This window comes from Neovison vison, chromosome 4 (assembly GCF_020171115.1).
Source record: "Neovison vison isolate M4711 chromosome 4, ASM_NN_V1, whole genome shotgun sequence".
Lineage (NCBI taxonomy): Eukaryota > Metazoa > Chordata > Mammalia > Carnivora > Mustelidae > Neogale > Neogale vison.
The window spans coordinates 66,113,978-66,136,753 of NC_058094.1; the positions used below are offsets into that span (position 1 = coordinate 66,113,978).

The 22,776-nt window shown below is 38.8% G+C and overlaps 1 protein-coding gene across 3 annotated transcripts in view; it reads left to right on the forward strand.

Moving 5' to 3' along the window:
• The first annotated feature begins 374 nt into the window (after positions 1 to 374).
• The window catches only part of LOC122904536, a 34,397-nt gene continuing 11,995 nt past the window's right edge, over positions 375 to 22,776 (forward strand). The window contains exons 1-5 of one of the 3 annotated variants that reach the window (XM_044245490.1): positions 375 to 512; positions 5,955 to 6,127; positions 12,619 to 12,767; positions 15,028 to 15,172; positions 17,181 to 17,281. The gene's annotated coding sequence lies outside the window, so the exon portion shown is untranslated. Of the gene's footprint in view, positions 513 to 5,954; positions 6,128 to 10,741; positions 10,793 to 12,088; positions 12,124 to 12,618; positions 12,768 to 15,027; positions 15,173 to 17,180; positions 17,282 to 22,776 lie in introns of those variants that run through there. The other 2 variants (XM_044245492.1, XM_044245491.1) reach the window with 2 other exon arrangements.

Here is a 22,776-nt window from a genome sequence, read left to right on the forward strand (position 1 = left end):
CCAGGGGAAGAGAGGAGGGGGAGAGGAGTGTTAGAGACATGAATTTTATGCATCAGTTTGAAATCATCTCCTTGTAAAAGAGCATAGGTAACATGTATCATCCATGCTTATATATGCCTTCATGTGTAAGAAAGCTAAAAGAAGACCCAGAGTCTCCTAAACACAGTTGTATCTGCTGAGACTGATGAGGAGTCTGGGAGGAAAAGAGACCTCCATCCAGTGTATAAATATTTATGGTGTATCAAATTTTATCCTGTCCATATATTGTATCTTGAAATAAAAACAGACTTTTAATGAGAAAAAGAATTACACACAAAAGTTTCTGTTAAGTAATCAGATATTGCCTCTCTCTCTCTTTTTCTTTTTTTTAACCTAGGGATCCAATATCACCGACACCTGCACTGAGATGCTAATGTGTGGCATCTTGCTGAAAATTTCTTCTGAAAGTATTCAAGAATGGGTGTTTTTTTTCTTTTTGAAAATCTTCTGGTGTATTGCAAAAGGAAACACAGGTAAGGTGATAAACAGGTACTACTTCAGAAATAACTTATTTACCTTGGAAAATATTTTTTAAGAAAAATATAATTATCAGTCTCACAGTTTCAACCTTTTCCTCTGTGCTCCTGGGAACTCAGGATCTCCTCAGTAAAATTTACATACTCTTAGCCTGTTTTCTGATTATTCTCATTACCTTCTTGTAAAACCTGACTGAAATGTGACTCTCATTCAATAATACTACCTTCTCAGGAAGCTTTTAGAGGAAAAAAATTTTTCTGTTGCTAACCCACATGCCTCAGGCTCTGTAGGAAAGGTGAATATATCTTCTGTGTTTCCCTGTGCTGTTTCCCCAGTCATTTCCTCCCCTTCCTTGGAAATATTTTCCTTTACTGCCCCATCTAGTATAGCCTCCTGGAAATATTATATCAATATCTAGAAAATTATTGCTAATATTTTCTTCATTAATTATTTATTTGTTACCACCTTTGCTGGATTAGACTGTAAATTCCATGAAAATACTGGTCTTGCTACTTATTCTGTGCTATTTCCCCAGAGACTAGACCTGCCATGTAATAGACACTCAAGAGGTATTTGTTGAATAAGTGAATAAATGAATGAACAAGTAAATGAATGAAACCCAAGCAAGTTCCTAGTATAGCTTAGTTATCATTAGTTAAAGTAATTTAATGTAGCAGTGTTACTGATGTATGTTATTTGTTTTATTTTTTTTCCAATTTATTTATTTTCAGAAAAACAGTATTCATTATTTTTTCACCATACCCAGTGCTCCATGCAAGCTGTGCCCTCTATAATACCCACCACCTGGTACCCCAACCTCCCACCCCCCCACCACTTCAAACCACTCAGATTGTTTTTCAGAGTCCATAGTCTCTCATAGTTCACCTCCCCTTCCAATTTACCCAAAAGCACATACCCTCCCCAATGTCCATAACCCTACCCCCCTTCTCCCAACCCCCCTCCCCCCAGCAACCCACAGTTTGTTTCATGAGATTAAGAGTCTCTTATAGTTTGTCTCCCTCCCTATCCCATCTTGTTTCATAGATTCTTCTCCTACCCACTTAAGCCCCCATGTTGCATCACCACTTCCTCATATCAGGGAGATCATATGATAGTTTTCTTTCTCCGCTTGACTTATTTCGCTAAGCATGATACACTCTAGTTCCATCCATGTTGTCGCAAATGGCAAGATTTCGTTTCTTTTGATGGCTGCATAGTATTCCATTGTGAATATATACCACATCTTCTTGATCCATTCATCTGTTGATGGACATCTAGGTTCTTTCCATAGTTTGGCTATTGTGGACATTGCTGCTATAAACATTCGGGTGCACGTGCCCCTTTGGATCACTACGTTTGTATCTTTAGGGTAAATTCCCAGTAGTGCAATTGCTGGGTCATAGGGCAGTTCTATTTTCAACATTTTGAGGAACCTCCATACTTTTTTCCAGAGTGGTTGCACCAGCTTGCATTCCCACCAACAGTGTAGGAGGGATCCCCTTTCTCCGCATCCTCGCCAGCATCTGTCATTTCCTGACTTGTTGATTTTAGCCATTCTGACTGGTGTGAGGTGATATCTCATTGTGGTTTTGATTTGTATTTCCCTGATGCCGAGTGATATGGAGCACTTTTTCATGTGTCTGTTGGCCATCTGGATGTCTTCTTTGCAGAAACGTCTGTTCATGTCTTCTGCCCATTTCTTGATTGGATTATTTGTTCTTTGGGTGTTGAGTTTGCTAAGTTCTTTATAGATTTTGGACACTAGTCCTTTATCTGATATGTCGTTTGCAAATATCTTCTCCCATTCTGTCAGTTGTCTTTTGATTTTGTTAACTGTTTCTTTTGCTGTGCAAAAGTTTTGATCTTGATGAAATCCCAGAAGTTCATTTTTGCCTTTGCTTCCCTTGCCTTTGGCGATGTTCCTAGGAAGATGTTGCTGTGGCTGAGGTCGAAGAGGTTGCTGCCTGTGTTCTCCTCAAGGATTTTGATGGATTCCTTTCTCACATTGAGGTCCTTCATCCATTTTGAGTCTATTTTTGTGTGTGGTGTAAGGAAATGGTCCAATTTCATTTTTCTGCACATGGCTGTCCAATTTTCCCAACACCATTTATTAAAGAGGCTGTCTTTTTTCCATTGGACATTCTTTCCTGCTTTGTCAAAGATTAGTTGACCATTGAGTTGAGGGTCTATTTCTGGGCTCTCTATTCTGTTCCATCGATCTATGTGTCTGTTTTGGTGCCAGTACCATGCTGTCTTGATGACGACAGCTTTGTAATAAAGCTTGAAGTCCAGAATTGTGATGCCACCAACTTTGGCTTTGTTTTTCAATATCCCTTTGGCTATTCGAGGTCTTTTCTGGTTCCATATAAATTTTAAAATTATTTGTTCCATTTCTTTGAAAAAGATGGATGGTACTTTGATAGGAATTGCATTAAATGTGTAGATTGCTTTAGGTAGCATAGACATTTTCACAATATTTATTCTTCCAATCCAGGAGCATGGAACATTTTTCCATTTCTTTGTGTCTTCCTCAATTTCTTTCATGAGTACTTTATAGTTTTCTGAGTATAGATTCTTAGCCTCTTTGGTTAGGTTTATTCCTAGGTATCTTATGGTTTGGGGTGCAATTGTAAATGGGATTGACTCCTTAATTTCTCTTTCTTCTGTCTTGTTGTTGGTGTAGAGAAATGCAACTGATTTCTGTGCATTGATCTTATATCCTGACACTTTACTGAATTCCTGTACAAGTTCTAGCAGTTTTGGAGTGGAGTCTTTTGGGTTTTCCACATAGAGTATCATATCATCTGCGAAGAGTGATAATTTGACTTTTTCTTTGCCAATTTGGATGCCTTTGATTTCCTTTTGTTGTCTGATTGCTGAGGCTAGGACTTCTAGTACTATGTTGAATAGCAGTGGTGATAATGGACATCCCTGCCATGTTCCTGACCTTAGTGGAAAAGCTTTCAGTTTTTCTCCATTGAGAATGATATGCTCCACAAATAAGTGAAACCATATGATAATTGACTCTCTCTGCTTGACTTATTTCACTCAGCATCATCTCTTCCAGTCCCGTCCATGTTGCTACAAAAGTTGGGTATTCATCCTTTCTGATGGAGGCATAATACTCCATAGTGTGTATGGACCACATCTTCCTTATCCGTTCATCCATTGAAGGGCATCTTGGTTCTTTCCATAGTTTGGTGACTGTGGCCATTGCTGCTATAAACATTGGGGTACAGATGGCCCTTCTTTTCACGACATCTGTGTCTTTGGGGTAAATACCCAGGAGTGCAAATGCGGGGTCATAGGGAAGCTCTATTTTTAATTTCTTGAGGAATCTCCACACTTTTCTCCAAAGAGGCTGCACCAACTTACATTCCCACCAACAGTGTAAGAGGATTCCCCTTTCTCCACATCCTCTCCAACACATGTTGTTTCCTGTTTTGTTAATTTTGGCCATTCTAACTGGTGTAAGGTGATATCTCAATGTGGTTTTAATTTGAATCTCCCTGAGGGCTAATGATGATGAGCATTTTTTCATGTGTCTGATAGCCTGTTCTGTGTATTTTAAGTACTTTATTACTTAAAGATAGTGCATTTTCACACTGCAGATTTGAAGGTACAGACTTTGAAAAGTAAACTTACCAAATCACGGTTAGTCACAAACATTAAATAAAATGAGGTTAAATAACTTATTTTCTATTTGTAGAAGTAAATGCATCATATTAAGTAATATGACAATATACTAGTCTATAATTTGAATGGTTAGTAAATTGGATCACATTTTCTCCCCAGTGATTTTAATTAGAATTTCAAAGAAATTCTAGAAGAAAAGACAAGATGAAATAAAATATATTTATTGTTGCTAAGTGACTTTAATTCCCATATGGAGAAATGCCTTATTAATACCCCATTTAAACATGGGACGAGGCACAGGTCAGCTCCCCACTACCACATACCTTTGTTGCCATCTCTAAGTCCCAGAGGGGAGAAGAATGTTTATAATCTGTAGGCGCACAAATTTTCAGATGCTCACCTGTGTGCTGTCTCTCTGTACCATTGTTAGTACCCTAAAACATGGTCTAGAACATAAATAGTGAAGCATGATTGCTGCAGGTAAGGGGAAAAGAGGTGCAATGAGCAGAACTCAGGTATACTCTCTTGGGAAGCAAGTCATCTTATGGTGAGGTTCTTCATGAGCTAAGGGAGGAATGGAGGTATGGAAATGTCTGACCACCTGCACAGCTGAAAATCCCGTTCTGTGCTACAGGCATCAATACAGTTGCAAATACTTACAGGCTAGCATGTGGGACCTAGTAGGCTACCTTTCCATGTGGGGATGTGCATGATATTTTTTTAGAAGGTGACATTTTAATTCATTTTAATGCTCTGAGAGGACACTAGTGACATTAAACAATGTTGTCTGTCTACATGTGAACAGCTGTCTTGCTTCAGTAACCTGACTCCTTAAGAGAATATCCAAAAACCCCTCTTGTTCTTGAGGTGGGGGGAATTAAGGCAGAGGCATACTCAGACCTCCACTCTGTTCCTTCTTGGCCCTGTCTCCCCCTGGTGGAACCACCTATCCCCTGTTGCTTTAGCCTTCTCTTTGTTTTCTCCCCTTTTTATATCTTTCTATGAGCACACAGGTCCTGGGTCTTACTTCCTTCCCTTCCCCCATGTGGTGTGATCATGCCCATTTGTACCATTTGCACTGGTAATCTAAGTGAATTTTGGTAAATTTTGATGAATTTGGCAATGATTCCTATGTTTTGGGAAATGGGGGCACTAAATTAATCTAAGAGGCTAGGACGTTTGGAGGTATTTGCATAGAATACCATTTTCAGCATATCTGTGTCTAATGTAGGGGAGTGAGAGCCTATGTGGGGTGATGGAGCTTTAATGCAAATGGACTTTGGATTCAATCCCATGAAAATGTTCTTTTAGTGCTGATAGGATTGTGTACCTTCAGGACTTTCGTTCCTGGGGGATAGGGATGTTAGGGAAACAAGCCTTCAGACCCTGGTAGATAGGAATTAGTGGGAAAGACAGGAAATTTCAGAATATTTAGTCATAAATTGTCTGAGGACACCTCTTGGCACAAACTTCCAAGGCTCATGTTTCGTTGACATATGATGAAGAATTTAATTATACTTTGTAGCACACAGTTAAGGCCTTAAGTTGCCCTTAAACATATATACATAGCATGTTGCAGGAATCTGACTACAAATAGTTGTTACAAGTTAAAGAAATTTTAGGCTGTAGCTGGATACCTCCCATTTGCTTCCTGCAAAGAAAATTTTGTTTTCTTGTAAGTGTGACTACTAGGTCCTTAGGATAAGTATATATCCTCAGCCAGGACTTGAAATTCAAAAATAGAATTTCTGAAGATGAATAGGATCTTGAATATCAACTAATATACCTTGTTATCATTTCAGATGATGGAAATGAAGCCACATTGAAGTCATGTCCAAGTTTGCCCAGCTCGTTATTACGAAGCTGGGACTGGAGTGAGGTTTCCTTGGTGACCATAGCCATACCTCGAGCCATGGAGCAGCGGTTCCATATGGATTTTAAATCTATAGGGACCAACTGGAGAGCAGTGAAGAAGGTAAGGCATCAGTATATAGAGATGAACTTTTGTTGTTTGTTTCTTCTAAGAAATGATCTGTGTGCTATACCAGCTTTTTCCTTTTTTGTTTTCTTGGTCTCTTCCATCACAAAATCACCATATCTTTTGATGAGCTCAGGTTTTAACTGTTCTTACTTTAAACTCTATGAATGGGAGCTCTGACGCTGACAGGTCTCTGCAGAGTTAACCAATGTTCATATGCCAAGTCCCTCCCACCCTTGGACCCTGGATAAGTTACATGAGGGATGGCAAACACTGTCAAGCTCATCTGCTCATTGCCAAAACCCAAAACAAACAATGACTATACCATGTTGTGCTGTAAATAATACAAATTGATTAATCAAGATATATTTCTAAGAAGGCTTAAAACTTTTTTATTTTTAATTTTTAAGATTTTATTTATTTATTTGACAGACAAGAGATCACAACAAGTAGGCAGAGAGGCAGGCAGAGAGAGAAGAGGAAGCAGGCTCCCTGCCAAGCAGAGAGCCGGACGCAGGGCTTGATCCCAGGACCCTGGGATCATGACCTGAGCTGAAGGCAGAGGCTTTAACCACTGAACCATCCAGGCAGCCCCATGCTTAAAACTTTTGATGAAAAGTTTAAATGTTCCCCCGTCTATTTGAATATATTATAAAAATACTAGATATTTTTGCATACTGTAGGTATAAGTAAAATACTTTTCTAAGTAAAGGACTCCATCAGACACTGATCACATTGATTTAGCTCAAAACTTGCAGAAGAAATAATGGTGTTTGGAATGAGACTAAGCTTTTAGCCAGTGTGTAACTATTTAAATCTTTGGAAAAATAAACTTGATTATATTTTTACTTATAATGTTTTATAAATTGAATTACTTCAGTTCTATCTTAGAATACAAAAAATTAATGCAATAATGATATGACATATAGAAATGTGAAAATTTGTTTGTTTTCATATTTCCATGTTATCCATTACTGCTTATGTTGAAGGAAGATGGTAGCCATTGAGTTTGTCTCCAATTTTCTATTCCATCATTCTCTAGACCCAACTCTCATTTTGGTTAATTCTAATTTAATTATTCTTTGAAGATTCTTTCTGAGATATTAGTCTGAACATGATGCATAAAAAGTATCCAACTTAAGACCTAAGTAGGAAAGCTGTTGAACTTTCTGCAGTTAACTTCCTTGGTGATTTGTATGCTTAGAAATTCATTCAGGAAAGTAGCAACAGGTCATTTATATTCTCTCTTAAGAACTAGTTTATTTGTGTAGTTGGAAAGAGAGCAAAATGGTGACCTTTAGAAAATGTGATCTGTAGTGCAGTGTTAGGCAAACCACAAATTTCAATACAGTGGTCAAATTTGAATTGAATAAGATGGAAATTTTTTATTCTTTAAGGTGTTCTTTAGTGTGAATTGATTTTTTAAGGAAATATTTCAGCTTTCATTTTCAATATAAATATTTTAGACCATTTAAAGATATTAAACACATTGAGTTTTTTAAATTAAATTTTGCTTATTAGAGAAAATTTGGAAATAACAGAGAAATAAACTGAAAATACTAGATAATTTCATCACATAAAAAGAAGTAAATAAGAATTTTAAAATATTTCCATTTTCTTTTGGTGCATAGATTTTTAAAATGCTTAAAAACATGAGACTCTATAGATTTGTATCCTCTTTTCAGTTAAGTAGAATCATTTTTTGAATTGTAGTCATCTTTATCTTCATGTCTTATCATCCAAATAACATATATTTATTGTTACTTAATCATCAACAAAATAGACAAACCATAATTACCTTAACAACCATACTACTGTAGTATAAGCGCTATTGAATACTTTCTTAATAAAAAAGTAGCATAACTTTACAATGTTGAAAAGACTACCAAGATTTATTAGTTACTTCCTGATACACTTAAATTTTCAATGTTATTAATTTAAAGGAGTGTTCTTAGGAATTAAAAAAAGGTAAGCGGAGTTACTTCTAGTTTTAAAAGGAAAAATCTGTTACAACCGTTAATTTTTTTTTTTTTTGCCATAAATAATGTCAAATGATTTTGGATGCCAGAAAGTCTTCTTACGTTATTTGATAGAATCAAAGATTTATTCCAAAAAGTAATTTTTTCAGCATTAATTATTCATAATGTGAGTAAATTATGATTTTTAAAATTTCTCTTAGAAATTTATGCATTCACACCATTGATCATCAGGATAAGGCTTAAATACAATGTTTAGATATCAGTTTCATGATGTTTTGAATAATAATTTTTGGCAGTTTCTTCTGTTTCCTAGCTTGAGTATACAGTACTTGGCTAGCTTCCATCTCATTAAAACTCACACTGTTGAAAAGATACCAGTATTTCCACTGAGAGTTATAGTAGTATCAGTTTTAGAAAAACCTCATCTCGTGAGATTAAGAGTCACTTATGGTTTGTCTCCCTCCCTATCCCATCTTGTTTCATGGATTCTTCTCCTACCCACTTAAGCCCCCATGTTGCATCACCACTTCCTCATATCAGGGAGATCATATGATAGTTGTCTTTCTCCGCTTGACTTATTTCGCTAAGCATGATACGCTCTAGTTCCATCCATGTTGTCGCAAATGGCAAGATTTCATTTCTTTTGATGGCTGCATAGTATTCCATTGTGTATATATACCACATCTTCTTGATCCATTCATCTGTTGATGGACATCTAGGTTCTTTCCATAGTTTGGCTATTGTGGACATTGCTGCTATAAACATTCGGGTGCACGTGCCCCTTTGGATCACTACGTTTGTATCTTTAGGGTAAATTCCCAGTAGTGCAATTGCTGGGTCATAGGGCAGTTCTATTTTCAACATTTTGAGGAACCTCCATGCTGTTTTCCAGAGTGGTTGCACCAGCTTGCATGGGTTGCTGGGGAGAGGGGGGTTGGGAGAAGGGGGGTAGGGTTATGGATATTGGGGAGGGTATGTGCTTTTGGGTAAATTGGAAGGGGAGGTTAACCATGAGAGACTATGGACTCTGAAAAACAATCTGAGGGGTTTGAATTGGTGGGGGGGTGGGAGGTTGGGGTACCAGGTGGTGGGTATTATAGAGGGCACAGCTTGCATGGAGCACTGGGTGTGGTGAAAAAATAATGAATACTGTTTTTCTGAAAATAAATAATGGGGCTAATGGGGCTGGATCCCAGGACTTCGATCATGACCTGAACTGCAGGCAGGTGCTTAACCTATTGAGCCACCCACACACCCCTTCCATGCTCTGTATGTTACTGTTCTTAATAGATATGTAGAATTCAAATTTATTTTTTAGAATGAAGTTATTAAAAAATGTGCTATGATTAAAATTATGAAGCCATTTTTATATCACTAATTCTTATTTTAAAATAAGTGGTAATTTGGTAACTGATATCATTGTGATATTTATACATTTTGAGGCCTGTTGTATGTATATATACATTCATGTTTACATATATGTTTAAAATTGTGATTTTTAAAATTAGTGATAGAAAGTGGCTAGCACATAAGCTTTAAAAAGGAACCATTATCCTTTCAATTTATTTATTTATAAAGATTTTATCTATTTATTTGAGAGAGCAAGTGAGAGAGAGAGAGGGAGGGAGGGAGAGAAAATGAGCAGGGTAAGTGTCAGAAGGAGAAGCAGACTCCCTGCTGGGCAGGGAGCCTGATGTGGGGCTGGATCCCAGAACCCCAGGATCATGACCTGAGCCGAAGGCACACACCTAACCAGCTGAGCCCCCCAGGCATCCCCTGTCTTTCCAATTTAAATTATTAGGTGATCTAACCTATTCTTTCAAAATATTATATTGGTACAGCAATTAACCTGTTACTTGCCTTGGCAGATTGTTAACAGTCAGTTAAAAGTCTCGCTTTCTGTTTATGAAGCAATGGCCACATGCAATCTCATGCTAACTTGTCTAGTTCTTCTTTTTTTTTTAAGATGTTATTTATTTATTTGACAGAGAGAGATCACAAGTAGGCAGAGAGGGAGGCTAAGAGAGAGAGAGGGAAGCAGGCTCCCTGCAGAGCAGAGAGCTGGATGTGGGGCTCGATTCCAGGACCCTGAAATCACGACGTGAACCGAAGGCAGTGGCTTAACTCACTGCTACCCAGGTGCCCTGATTTGCCTAGTTCTGAGTTTAATCATTTATTTTCCAAGGGAAGTCTGAATGCATGGGTTGTAATGGTTAGGCAAGGCTTCATGAAGGATCTGGGTACACTGTAAAGGGAAGAAAGAGTTGCTTGAGGCAGAGAGCAGAGCTGGGTAGCTTGATGGGCATGTCAGCCTGCAGAACAGGTAAGTATTCACAGGACAAGGAGGAAAGCCACAAAGGGTGGCAGGGCCACAGAAGAACGCAGTGGAAAATGGCATTGTTCGATAGGGTGGGTTTAGTTTAAGGAGAAGCACAAAAGCAAGCTTCAAAGTTTTCACTTGGTTCAGTGGTGAGCTACCAAAGGCTTTTGAAGTAAGGAATGGCCTGATGAAATATTGAAGGAAGAGTCAGCAGGGTGTGGAGAGAGCAAGGCCAGGATCAAATAATCCAGGCAGTAACTGGCCCAGGACATTTCGTATGCAGGGTCAAGAGCATCAGCCTGGCACATGAACTTGTGTTTCCTCAGTTATTCTATGGGAAGAATACATCACGTTCATTTTAAAGTAAGTCCAATATTTTATCACTGCAAGTTGCTTGTGGTTCTTGTTATTTTCTTTACCAGGAGTATGATTAAAAGGGGAGTAGTGGGCTGTGCGTGTAAGATCTTTTAAGCAGCAGTTCTGGTTTCACTCAGCTAATCTCGGCTAATCTCGGTCTGATTGTGGAAGGGGGGATCCCACATTTGAAAAACTGATGCTTGTTTGTGACACTGGCCCTGTAAGGTGACACATTTGTGGAGGAGGGTGTGTAGACATGTACAATTTGATCTTTTCCCCCCACCAACTTATCATGATTTCTCACTTAGTGATTTTTTTGTAGGAGTTAACAAGGCATTAAAGCCATTGATACCTATCTGACATGTATTACTAGGTGCTACTTTGTATAGGATACGAATATGAATTAAAAATTAAGGGTAAGAAGGAAAAGGTAAAAATTCCTTTTAAAAACAGACTGTTATTTCCTGATGGGGGAAATCTTCTGATAGTTTGATTCCCTCTTTTATCATAAATTGTTATTATTAATGGGATTATGGCATATGTGAATACGTGTGTGTATGTGTGTGTGTGTGTGTGTATTATAGACTAACATCTAATAAAAGTCTATTCTGACTCATAGATAATTTGGAATTTTTAAAGACCCTGAACTATACAGAATCATTTGAAAATGTGTTTTTCGAATAGTTAATCTGATCAAAGATACTGTATGGTTATTTGGGAGCTGAAAAGCTAATGGGGACAAGATTTTGGGAGAATGAGTGCCAACCATGCCTGCCTCTACTTAGAACTCACCAAATAAAATAGGCCATTTGAGAAAACCTAAAGAAACAAAAAATAGCACAGTGTGACAAAATCATTTTCTAAACCACCCTCACCATTTTGTGGCTCACCTCCTGTCTACCTACCATTACTGTTTAGTGACTCTCCAGGAGATGAATGAAAATTGTCACATTAAATTGGTGCAGGTGCTGACTCGGGTCTTTGTCATATGTTTTTACGTTCTGGATCTTTGCTTTGCAGGCTGTCATGCCAGTAAAGGCTGGATACAAGTGACATCACTATTCTCTACCTGTTGTTATTAGACAGAAAACTTCCATAGAGGGGTTCCTGTTGACATTTTCAAATCCAGCATGACAGTGTAGCCAAAATTATGGTGAAGCCTAGTAAAAGACAATGTGAATTCATACTAAAAAAAAAAAATTTTTTTTGTTTCTATTCGTGCCAGTTATATGGAATGATGTGGTTTCATAGACCGTGTATTTTTCAACCGTGAGCAATGATAATGGATTGGCATTTGTATCTTTCCATTTATTGAAGATTAGGTCAATATACTCTTGGTATGTTCCCTCCATTTGTTCTGATTCTTATTGCAGGGTTCATTAAACAGCTGAGAAATATTCTGTGGCAGTATTGTTTGCATTTGAAACCTAGAATAATACTTCAAAGGAATATTAAAAAGACAAAATGAATGTGACAATTTGGATATTTGATTATTGAGATGAAAATTCTTTTAAAAGTTCTTCTTTTATTACTTTAGGGACTTTAACAGCATTTTTGGACATAGAGGAGAGGAATGTTAATTAGTTCAGATGTTCGATTTCATGTAATATAATAATGCTATGAGTTAGAATGTTCCATTCCTGAAATGCATTCCATTAAATGACTGCATGTAATATATAAACACATATTTTTTTTGGTTTTTATGTTCTTCATTTATACATACAAAGCAAAGATACTTTTAAGAATTCAGTGATCCTAGAACTGTTATGAATTGAATGGTTATATTGATATCATATTATATTTGTTGTTCAACTTTACCCATTAATTTCCAGCTGACTTCCATAGCAGTGGACACATTGATGTCAATGGATGGAAGATACATGACACAGCGAAAGATAAATGGTTTGTGTGTATGGCAAAAACACCCGAGGAGAAACATGAATGGTTTGAACCTTTTTGAAAGAAAGAGAACAGCAAAAAGGTGGGTGTATAAATTGGGCACTATTATACTTTATGAAGATTCTAACTTAGCAAGAAATCAGATAATGGGCAGAAGTTATGAGAAAGGAAAAGGCATATGATGTTCACTTAGATTTCCCATGTGATATAAGACTCATGATAAAATACTTTTCTTAAAGATTTTATCTATTTAACACAGCAAAGGAGAGAGAGAGAGCACAAACAGAAGGAACAGCAGGCAGAGGGAGAAGCAGGCTTCCCACTGAGCAAGGAGCCCAATGCAGGACTCGATCCCAGGACCCTGGGATCATGACCTGAGCCAAAGGCAGATGCTTAACTGACTGAGCCACCCAAGCACCCCTAAAATACATTTTGAATACTTCTAATATTATTACTAAAAGAAAAGAAAAATTTTGAATATTTAGTAAAATAATATATTGTGGCCAGCAGTGTCTTTTAAATAGTATCTTAGTCGTCGAGGCCACTATAACACATACCCCAGACTGGGTGGTTTATAAACAACAGAAATTTGTAGCTCACTCTTCTGGAGGCCAGAAGTCCCAGATTCAGTGACTGGTGACAGCAATTTTCCAGTTCATAGATGGCCATTTTCTCACTGTGTCCTCATATGGTAGAGGGGCAAGAGATCTCTCTGTGTCTTATTTATAAGGCCATTAATCCCAGTCACATTCATGAGGACTCTACCCTCATGACCTAATCACCTCCCACATGCCTTACCTCCTAATACCATCATGTTGAGTGTTAGGTTTCAACATATGAATCCGAAAGGCAGGCAAACATTCAGTCTACACAAATGATTTCATTTGCTTTAAAATTTGTTCAGTTTTCTTTGCACTTTATTCTTGCTATTTGGAAAACATCATTATGGAGTTTTCCTGTATGAGACAGACTTCAGTAGTACAATGCAGTGCCGTAGGGCCTTCAACAGTTATATCTTTAGCAGTACATTGAACACTTCTAGACCAAATATGTTAGTATCCTAATTATAGAATAAAGCACTCTGGATATACATTAACATTTTAAAATTGTTACAATGCCATTTAATATAATGCAACCCAATAAGGACTGTGTTCATATGAGGAGGACTGGCTCAAAATTGCTTCATGTTTTAGCAAGATTTGCAAAAGATACTTGATCTGGCAATATTCAGTTATGTGAAGTTTATCTGCAATTAAGCACATTTCTGCAATTCACCTTGTGTTACTCCTAATTTCTTTACCAAATAACTGATAAGACAAAAAGCAGTGCTTATTCCTTTTTCCCAGAAATTTAGGAGCAAAATATCTCATTGCTGATGAATTTTCAGGACACAAAGAACCCTTTCTTCCACCTTCAGAAATTTTCCCTTGAATAACATGCAAAGCTTCTACTTCTATTAAAATATTCATAGTACACATTTGTTTGAGAATTTCCAAAGCATTTCAAATACTTAACTCCTTTGATTGATCTGGGATGGAGAGCCTGTTAGAAAAGTTTAAAACAAGGATTATGAATACATAGCTGATTCTTTAAGTTTTGTTGAATCGAGCAATCAATTCAAATAGCATAGAAAATCATTTCAAAGGTAAAATAAATGTTTCATCAAGTTGAACCTTTATTTTTTTCAGAATAGCTATGCATATAGATAAATCTAAAGTGAAAAAGGAAGGAGGGAAAGAAGGAAGTGAAAAAAGAAGAAAGCAAAACAAGCAAACAAGAATGTTCTATTAATTTGTTTATGTTAACAGGCTCTATTCTTAATAAAAATCATTCTGTTACTGACAAATGGTAATTCCTCCTCCATTGTAAAAAATAAAAATCCTAGTAAAAAATTTTGTAGTTAGAAGACTTAAACTAAAAATCACAGAAATCTTGTGATTTATGTAGGTCCCATGATAAAGCCACCAATTAACTTCCCTTTGACACCTTTTCTTTCCTTCCCCTATGCTCCAAATTCAGGTATTTTTTAAGGTTTTATTTATTTATTTATGTGAGAGAGAGAGAGAGAACTAATGCACACGGAGGGGCAGAGGGAGAGAGAGAAGCAGACTCCCTGCTAAGCAGGGAGCTTGATTCAGGACTCCATTCCAGGACCCTGAGACCATGACCTGAGCCCAAGGCAGGAACTTACCCGACTGCGCTACCCAGGTGCCCTGTGGTAGAGAGCTCTGTATCTGCAACCCCCTGACCATGCTTGATGTGCAATAAATTTTGGTTTCATGCAGGCAAGAGTGAGTGAGGAGACTTTTTCAGTTACCTGTCCTTGGTTTCCTTTTCGATAGGCTTAAAATTAGGAATGGAGCAAGACACCTGGGTAATGATCTCTGAACAAGGCTAGAAACTCTACAAGATGATGTGCAAACAAGGGAATCTGACCAAAGACAGAAAAAGGAAACTGACCACATTTCCTAAATGCTTCCTTGGAAGGTAAGGTCCATAGTATGGGTGCATGGATTTTTTTCATATTTTCAGTATGTCATGTATCAACTACTCTTCTTTCAATGATTTGTTTTTCTTTAAAAAAATATTCCTCTGGGCATTTTTGAATATCTTTTTACTGTCAACATTTCCTGGATGATAGTGAGGTGAAGGAATGGACCCAGAACTCGAAATCATGGAAAATTTTAGATGTCTATCTGTCCATCCCTGACATCAACCATTTCAGATGTATGGTTTTCTGAGGGCGAAGCAGACACTGGGGTCAGGCGGGGCTGTCAGGCAGCAGGTTCACTGAAGGGGGACGAAGTCTAGCAAGGATGTGAGTACGGGGCCGACAAGTCAGAGAACCAAAGAATGTAAGACACAGAGTCTAAACCTGGGATAAATCATCACTTTGACCCCTGGGCTCAGGTTGAAGGACCATCAGTGAGGAATCTGAAAAAGAGGGTCCTGCAAGGGGCCTGGCGCAGAGCAACAGGTGGAGAGGTTGCCTGGGTTTTGAGCCTAGACCCACTGTCAGTCCTCTGGGGTGTGCAGGCAGCTGCACGTGGAAGTCCCTGCTGGGTGAAGCATGCAGGACCAAAGGGAAGGGTGGCTGCCTTAAGCCATGCCCCATGCTGGCTGTTTCTATATATTTTTAATCCTTAGATGCATACTTTGCATAATCTTTATATCCTTTAAAGATTCAGAAACCAGCAATCAGGGAGTTTACCATGCCCACCTTCATACAAGCAGTGAATGCCAATGTCAACTCTGTAGGAGACTGGAGTGGTAGTTCAAAGCTCACACTTCGCAGTCAGACTGTCTCCATGCAAATCTGGTCCTACCTCTGTCTAGTTGAGTGATGTGGGAAGTTTAAATGTCTTTTTCCTCTCTAAACATGTAGATGATTATAGTGCTTACCTGTAATGCCTACCAGAATGTCTTCTCAATAAGTTATGCAGATACCATAAAACAACCATAGGCCACACCAGCTCCCAACCCAGTTAGAAGCATATAAGCCAGGAAACTCTGGCCTGCAGGGCAGCATGGGGTCCCTCCTTCAGGGGCTGGGGTCCTCACAGCAGAGCACTCGGCTGCCAGCAAGCTGCTGTTGCTGTCCTTGGTATGCCCCCAGCTGATGGCTCTTGTGGGAGAGAAAGAGTGGAGGGGAGCCCACCTTGGCTTAGAAACCCCATGTTGCAAAGAAGACCCAATTTCTTAGAACCACCTCTGGGGCATAACTTCCAGGGTTTTCAGGGGGACATGCTTGTTTATAGGAGTCACTTCAAGCTATATCTTCTCACCAAGAATGTATTCATATTCCATTTAGCCATCAGGAGTCATTTTGGCCATGAGCAATGCTGCCTGGTAACCCAGCAGATGCCCTGCCTCCCATCAGGTTCCAGGGAAGCAGAGCTCCAAGGCTGACCCAGGGTCAAGTTTTCCTAATTAAAGAAGCAGGAGTCTTGTTAACTGAAGTGTTAACACGGGGGTGGAGTGTGGAGAGGGTGGCTGGGTGATCGACATTGGGGAGGGCTTGTGCTGTGATGAGTGCTGTGAAATGTGTAAGTCTGATGATTCACAGACCTGTACCCCTGGGACAAATAATACATTATATGTTAATAAAAATAATAAATAAAAAAAGAGTTAACATGATCTTACAGGACTGAAGTGCTAGTTAGTTACAATGGTATGTGAGCATTCTCCACAGTGCCTGATATACAGGAGAGACTCAGTAAATTTTAGTTGTGTTTATTAGAGGTCTCAGTAAGTTGAATAGGTATTATATAATAGGGTTTAGGTAAGCATGAATGGACGGACATGGGTTTTCTAGGATAGAGTAAATAAATAATTTTCCATATGTGAAAAAATGCAAGGTTAAATGCACTGCAAATATTTCTTTATATTTGAGGCTCTTTCCAAGGCTGCTTGATGGAAGCGTGGTAGAAATAGACTTCTTGGGGAGGCAGGGGTGGGAAAACTCTTTAACTGTTTCACTGGATTTCTATTGCAGTGAATTTGTGTCATGGCTCTTGGAAATTGGAGAGATTCACAGGCCTGAGGAAGGTGTACACTTAAGACAAGCATTATGAGAAAATGGAATCATCCATCATGGTAATTATTTTGTTAATTACTAAGTTATTCTCTTTGGCCACCAGTTGGAAGCATCTTGATTTTGTTAATCAATCTGGCTTATAGTAAATGTCTACATTATAGGATGCTTATGTATTTTTAACATTTCAAGTACCTAATATATATAGAACTGCAGTTCTGGGAATTTTGTGGAGTATGGCTTCATGGTGATATATTTGCTAATTTTAATGTGAATGGCTACAAAACTGGCAAAAATAAGAAATAAAGGTAAGTACTTACCTGGCATAGTGGAGGAAGACATGGCAAGTTCTAATTGGAGTATTTGGGGCTGCATTATGAGGGAAAGGGCCTCATGTAAGGCATTGTAGAATGAGTAGAACTCTGACAAGGCAGAAGGAAAGAAGGATGTCCTTCCCTGAGGCATGGGAGTGGCATAGCTCATGGTGGCCTCTTAGGAACTAGCACAAACTCTGATGAGGCAAGACAGTCTACTTCACAGATGAATATACTGGAGAGGAAGGGTTCAATGGGAGAGGTAAGCACATCTGATCCCACAAGATCTTAATTCTCTGACTGTAATATGTTGGGTTTATTCTGAAGGAGATGAGGAGGTGACGGACACTTTTAAGCAGAAAAGTGGCCAGAACATGGCTTTCAGAATGCTTAGGTGCAGCAATGTGGAATGTGGAGTGGAGACATTGGAGACACTGTGGGAGAGCCCCGTCCATCAGGCAGCCCGTGCCTTTCCCTGTAGTAGGAGAATGCTGGCTGTGTCCTAGGGCGTGATGACAGCGGGCCATCTGGGAGACTTTGGTGAAGCTGATGCAGCCTGTTTGAAAACTGTTGGATGTGGGAGATGAGGAGTGAAGAGCAAGATCAGGTTACTGTGAGACTTCTGTCTCTTTGACAGGGATGACTATTCAGGAGAAGGAGCAGAGTGGGAGAGGATAAGGGTTTTTTGTCAGGTTCGTTATAAGACATCCACAGGGAAACACCCAGCAAGAGGTTGAAAATGTATGTGTAAAGCTCAGTGTATACAATCATGGGAATCATTTCAAGAGAGCACCAGTTTCCTCAGAAGATCAGTAACAAAGAAGAATGCAGTGATAATGGGACTGAGAAGTAAAGCTTGAAGAATTTCTAATGCAAAATGTGGGAGAGGAGAAAAGGAGGGAATTATGAATAAACATAGGTATTTGGCTAAGCTCCTTCAAGGTTCTTTTTTTTTTTTTTTTTTTTTTCAGTTAGAGTGGGATGAAACTGAGCTAGATTCTCCAAGTTTTTCCTCACCATTCTGGGTGCCCTGTGAATTCTTCCACCAAAATAGATCGCTAATCCAACCACTTCTGTCACTTCCAAGATCCCTACCTTCTTCCCAGTTACAACTTCTCCTTCATTGCTCCTGCTTTTGTCCACCATCCCTATGACACAGCCTCCAGGAAACAGCTGGAGACCTTTTAAAACAAATGGAAGATCAAAGCATTTTCCTGCTTATAATCATCTATTAGCATCCCATTACACTCAAAGAAAAGTGTGGAACCTCTTATTTACTATGGTCCAGATCTCTTACCATGGCCCACAAGGCCCCACATAATAGGGCCCCTGACTTCCTCTGTGAGTTGGCAAATAATGTACCCATCTCATTACACTGTGGCCTCTGTGGTTTTCTGTCTCTTCCTTAAACACTCTGAGATGACTGTGCATTTAGAATCATTGCTCTTGCAATTCTCATTCAACCTTATTAATGCCTAGTATATACCAGGGACCTTTCTAGGTGCTGGAGGGCTAGCAGTTAATGAAATGACAAGAGTCACAGTATTCATGACTCATGTCTTCAGTGACACTCTTTTAGAATCTCATCCTATTACCATAAACTGTGTTTTTTTTTCCAATTTATTTATTTTCAGAAAAACAGTATTCATTATTTTTTCACCGCACCCAGTGCTCCATGCAAGCCATGCCCTCCACAATACCCACCACCTGGTACCCCAACCTCCCACCCCCCCGCCACTTCAAACCCCTCAGATTGTTTTTCAGAGTCCATAGTCTCTCATGGTTCATCTCCCCTTCCAGTTTACCCAAAAGCACATACCCTCCCCAATGTCCATAACCCTACCCCCCTTCTCCCAACCCCACTCCCCCCAGCAACCCACAGTTTGTTTCGTGAGATTAAGAGTCACTTATGGTTTGTCTCCCTCCCTATCCCATCTTGTTTCATGGATTCTTCTCCTACCCACTTAAGCCCCCATGTTGCATCACCACTCCCTCATATCAGGGAGATCATATGATAGTTGTCTTTCTCCGCTTGACTTATTTCGCTAAGCATGATACGCTCTAGTTCCATCCATGTTGTCGCAAATGGCAAGATTTCGTTTCTTTTGATGGCTGCATAGTATTCCATTGTGTATATATACCACATCTTCTTGATCCATTCATCTGTTGATGGACATCTAGGTTCTTTCCATAGTTTGGCTATTGTGGACATTGCTGCTATAAACATTCGGGTGCACGTGCCCCTTTGGATCACTACGTTTGTATCTTTAGGGTAAATTCCCAGTAGTGCAATTGCTGGGTCATAGGGCAGTTCTATTTTCAACATTTTGAGGAACCTCCATGCTGTTTTCCAGAGTGGTTGCACCAGCTTGCATTCCCACCAACAGTGTAGGAGGGTTCCCCTTTCTCCGCATCCTCGCCAGCATCTGTCATTTCCTGACTTGTTAGCCATTCTGACTGGTGTGAGGTGATATCTCATTGTGGTTTTGATTTGTATTTCCCTGATGCCGAGTGATATGGAGCACTTTTTCATGTTTCTGTTGGCCATCAGGATGTCTTCTTTGCAGAAGTGTCTGTTCATGTCCTCTGCCCATTTCTTGATTGGATTATTTGTTCTTTGGGTGTTGAGTTTGTTAAGTTCTTTATAGATTTTGGACACTAGTCCTTTATCTGATATGTCGTTTGCAAATATCTTCTCCCATTCTGTCAGTTGTCTTTTGGTTTTGTTAACTGTTTCCTTTGTGTGCAAAAGCTTTTGATTTTGATGAAATCCCAAAAGTTCATTTTTGCCCTTGCTTCCCTTGCCTTTGGCGATGTTCCTAGGAAGATGTTGCTGCGGCTGAGGTCGAAGAGGTTGCTGCCTGTGTTCTTCTCAAGGATTTTGATGGATTCCTTTCTCACATTGAGGTCCTTAATCCATTTTGAATCTATTTTTGTGTGTGGTGTAAGGAAATGGTCCAATTTCATTTTTCTGCACGTGGCTGTCCAATTTTCCCAAAACCATTTATTGAAGAGGCTGTCTTTTTTCCATTGGACATTCTTTCCTGCTTTGTCGAAGATTAGTTGACCATAGAGCTGAGGATCTATTTCTGGGCTCTCTATTCTGTTCCATTGGTCTATGTGTCTGTTTTTGTGCCAGTACCATGCTGTCTTGATGATGACAGCTTTGTAGTAAAGCTTGAAGTCCGGAATTGTGATGCCACCAACTTTGGCTTTGTTTTTCAATATCCCTTTGGCTATTCGAGGTCTTTTCTGGTTCCATATAAATTTTAAAATTATTTGTTCCATTTCTTTGAAAAAGATGGATGGTACTTTGATAGGAATTGCATTAAATGTGTAGATTGCTTTAGGTAGCATAGACATTTTCACAATATTTATTCTTCCAATCCAGGAGCATGGAACATTTTTCCATTTCTTTGTGTCTTCCTCAATTTCTTTCATGAGTACTTTATAGTTTTCTGAGTATAGATTCTTAGCCTCTTTGGTTAGGTTTATTCCTAGGTATCTTATGGTTTGGGGTGCAATTGTAAATGGGATTGACTCCTTAATTTCTCTTTCTTCTGTCTTGTTGTTGGTGTAGAGAAATGCAACTGATTTCTGTGCATTGATCTTATATCCTGACACTTTACTGAATTCCTGTACAAGTTCTAGCAGTTTTGGAGTGGAGTCTTTTGGGTTTTCCACATAGAGTATCATATCATCTGCGAAGAGTGATAATTTGACTTCTTCTTTGCCGATTTGGATGCCTTTAATTTCCTTTTGTTGTCTGATTGCTGAGGCTAGGACTTCTAGTACTATGTTGAATAGCAGTGGTGATAATGGACATCCCTGCCTTGTTCCTGACCTTAGTGGAAAAGCTTTCAGTTTTTCTCCATTGAGAATGATATTTGCAGTGGGTTTTTCATAGATGGCTTTGATGATATTGAGGTATGTGCCCTCTATCCCTACACTTTGAAGGGTTTTGATCAGGAAGGGATGCTGTACTTTGTCAAATGCTTTTTCAGCATCTATTGAGAGTATCATATGGTTCTTGTTCTTTCTTTTATTGATGTGTTGTATCACATTGACTGATTTGCGGATGTTGAACCAACCTTGCAGCCCTGGGATAAATCCCACTTGGTCGTGGTGAATAATCCTTTTAATGTACTGTTGAATCCTATTGGCTAGTATTTTGGTGAGAATTTTTGCATCTGTGTTCATCAAGGATATTGGTCTATAGCTCTCTTTTATGATGGGATCCTTGTCTGGTTTTGGGATCAAGGTGATGCTGGCCTCATAAAATGAGTTTGGGAGTTTTCCTTCCATTTCTATTTTTTGGAACAGTTTCAGGAGAGTAGGAATTAGTTCTTCTTTAAATGTTTGGTAGAATTCCCCCGGGAAGCCATCTGGCCCTGGGCTTTTGTTTGTTTGGAGATTTTTAATGACTGTTTCAATCTCCTTACTGGTTATGGGTCTGTTCAGGCTTTCTATTTCTTCCTGGTTCAATTTTGGTAGTTTATATGTTTCTAGGAATGCATCCATTTCTTCCAGATTGTCAAATTTGTTGGCGTAGAGTTGCTCATAGTATGTTCTTATAATAGTTTGTATTTCTTTGGTGTTAGTTGTGATCTCTCCTCTTTCATTCATGATTTTATTTATTTGGGTCCTTTCTCTTTTCTTTTTGATAAGTCTGGCCAGGGGTTTATCAATTTTATTAATTCTTTCAAAGAACCAGCTCCTAGTTTGGTTGATTTGTTCTATTGTTTTTTTGGTTTCTATTTCATTGATTTCTGCTCTGATCTTTATGATTTCTCTTCTCCTGCTGGGCTTAGGGTTTCTTTCTTGTTCTTTCTCCAGCTCCTTTAGGTGTAGGGTTAGGTTGTGTACCTGAGACCTTTCTTGTTTCTTGAGAAAAGCTTGTACCGCTATATATTTTCCTCTCAGGACTGCCTTTGTTGTGTCCCACAGATTTTGAACCGTTGTATTTTCATTATCATTTGTTTCCATGATTTTTTTCAATTCTTCTTTAATTTCCCGGTTGACCCATTCATTCTTTAGAAGGATGCTGTTTAGTCTCCATGTATTTGTGTTCTTTCCAAACTTCCTCTTGTGGTTGAATTCTAGCTTCAGAGCATTGTGGTCTGAAAATATGCAGGGAATGATCCCAATCTTTTGATACCGGTTGAGTCCTGATTTAGGACCGAGGATGTGATCTATTCTGGAGAATGTTCCATGTGCACTAGAGAAGAATGTGTATTCTGTTG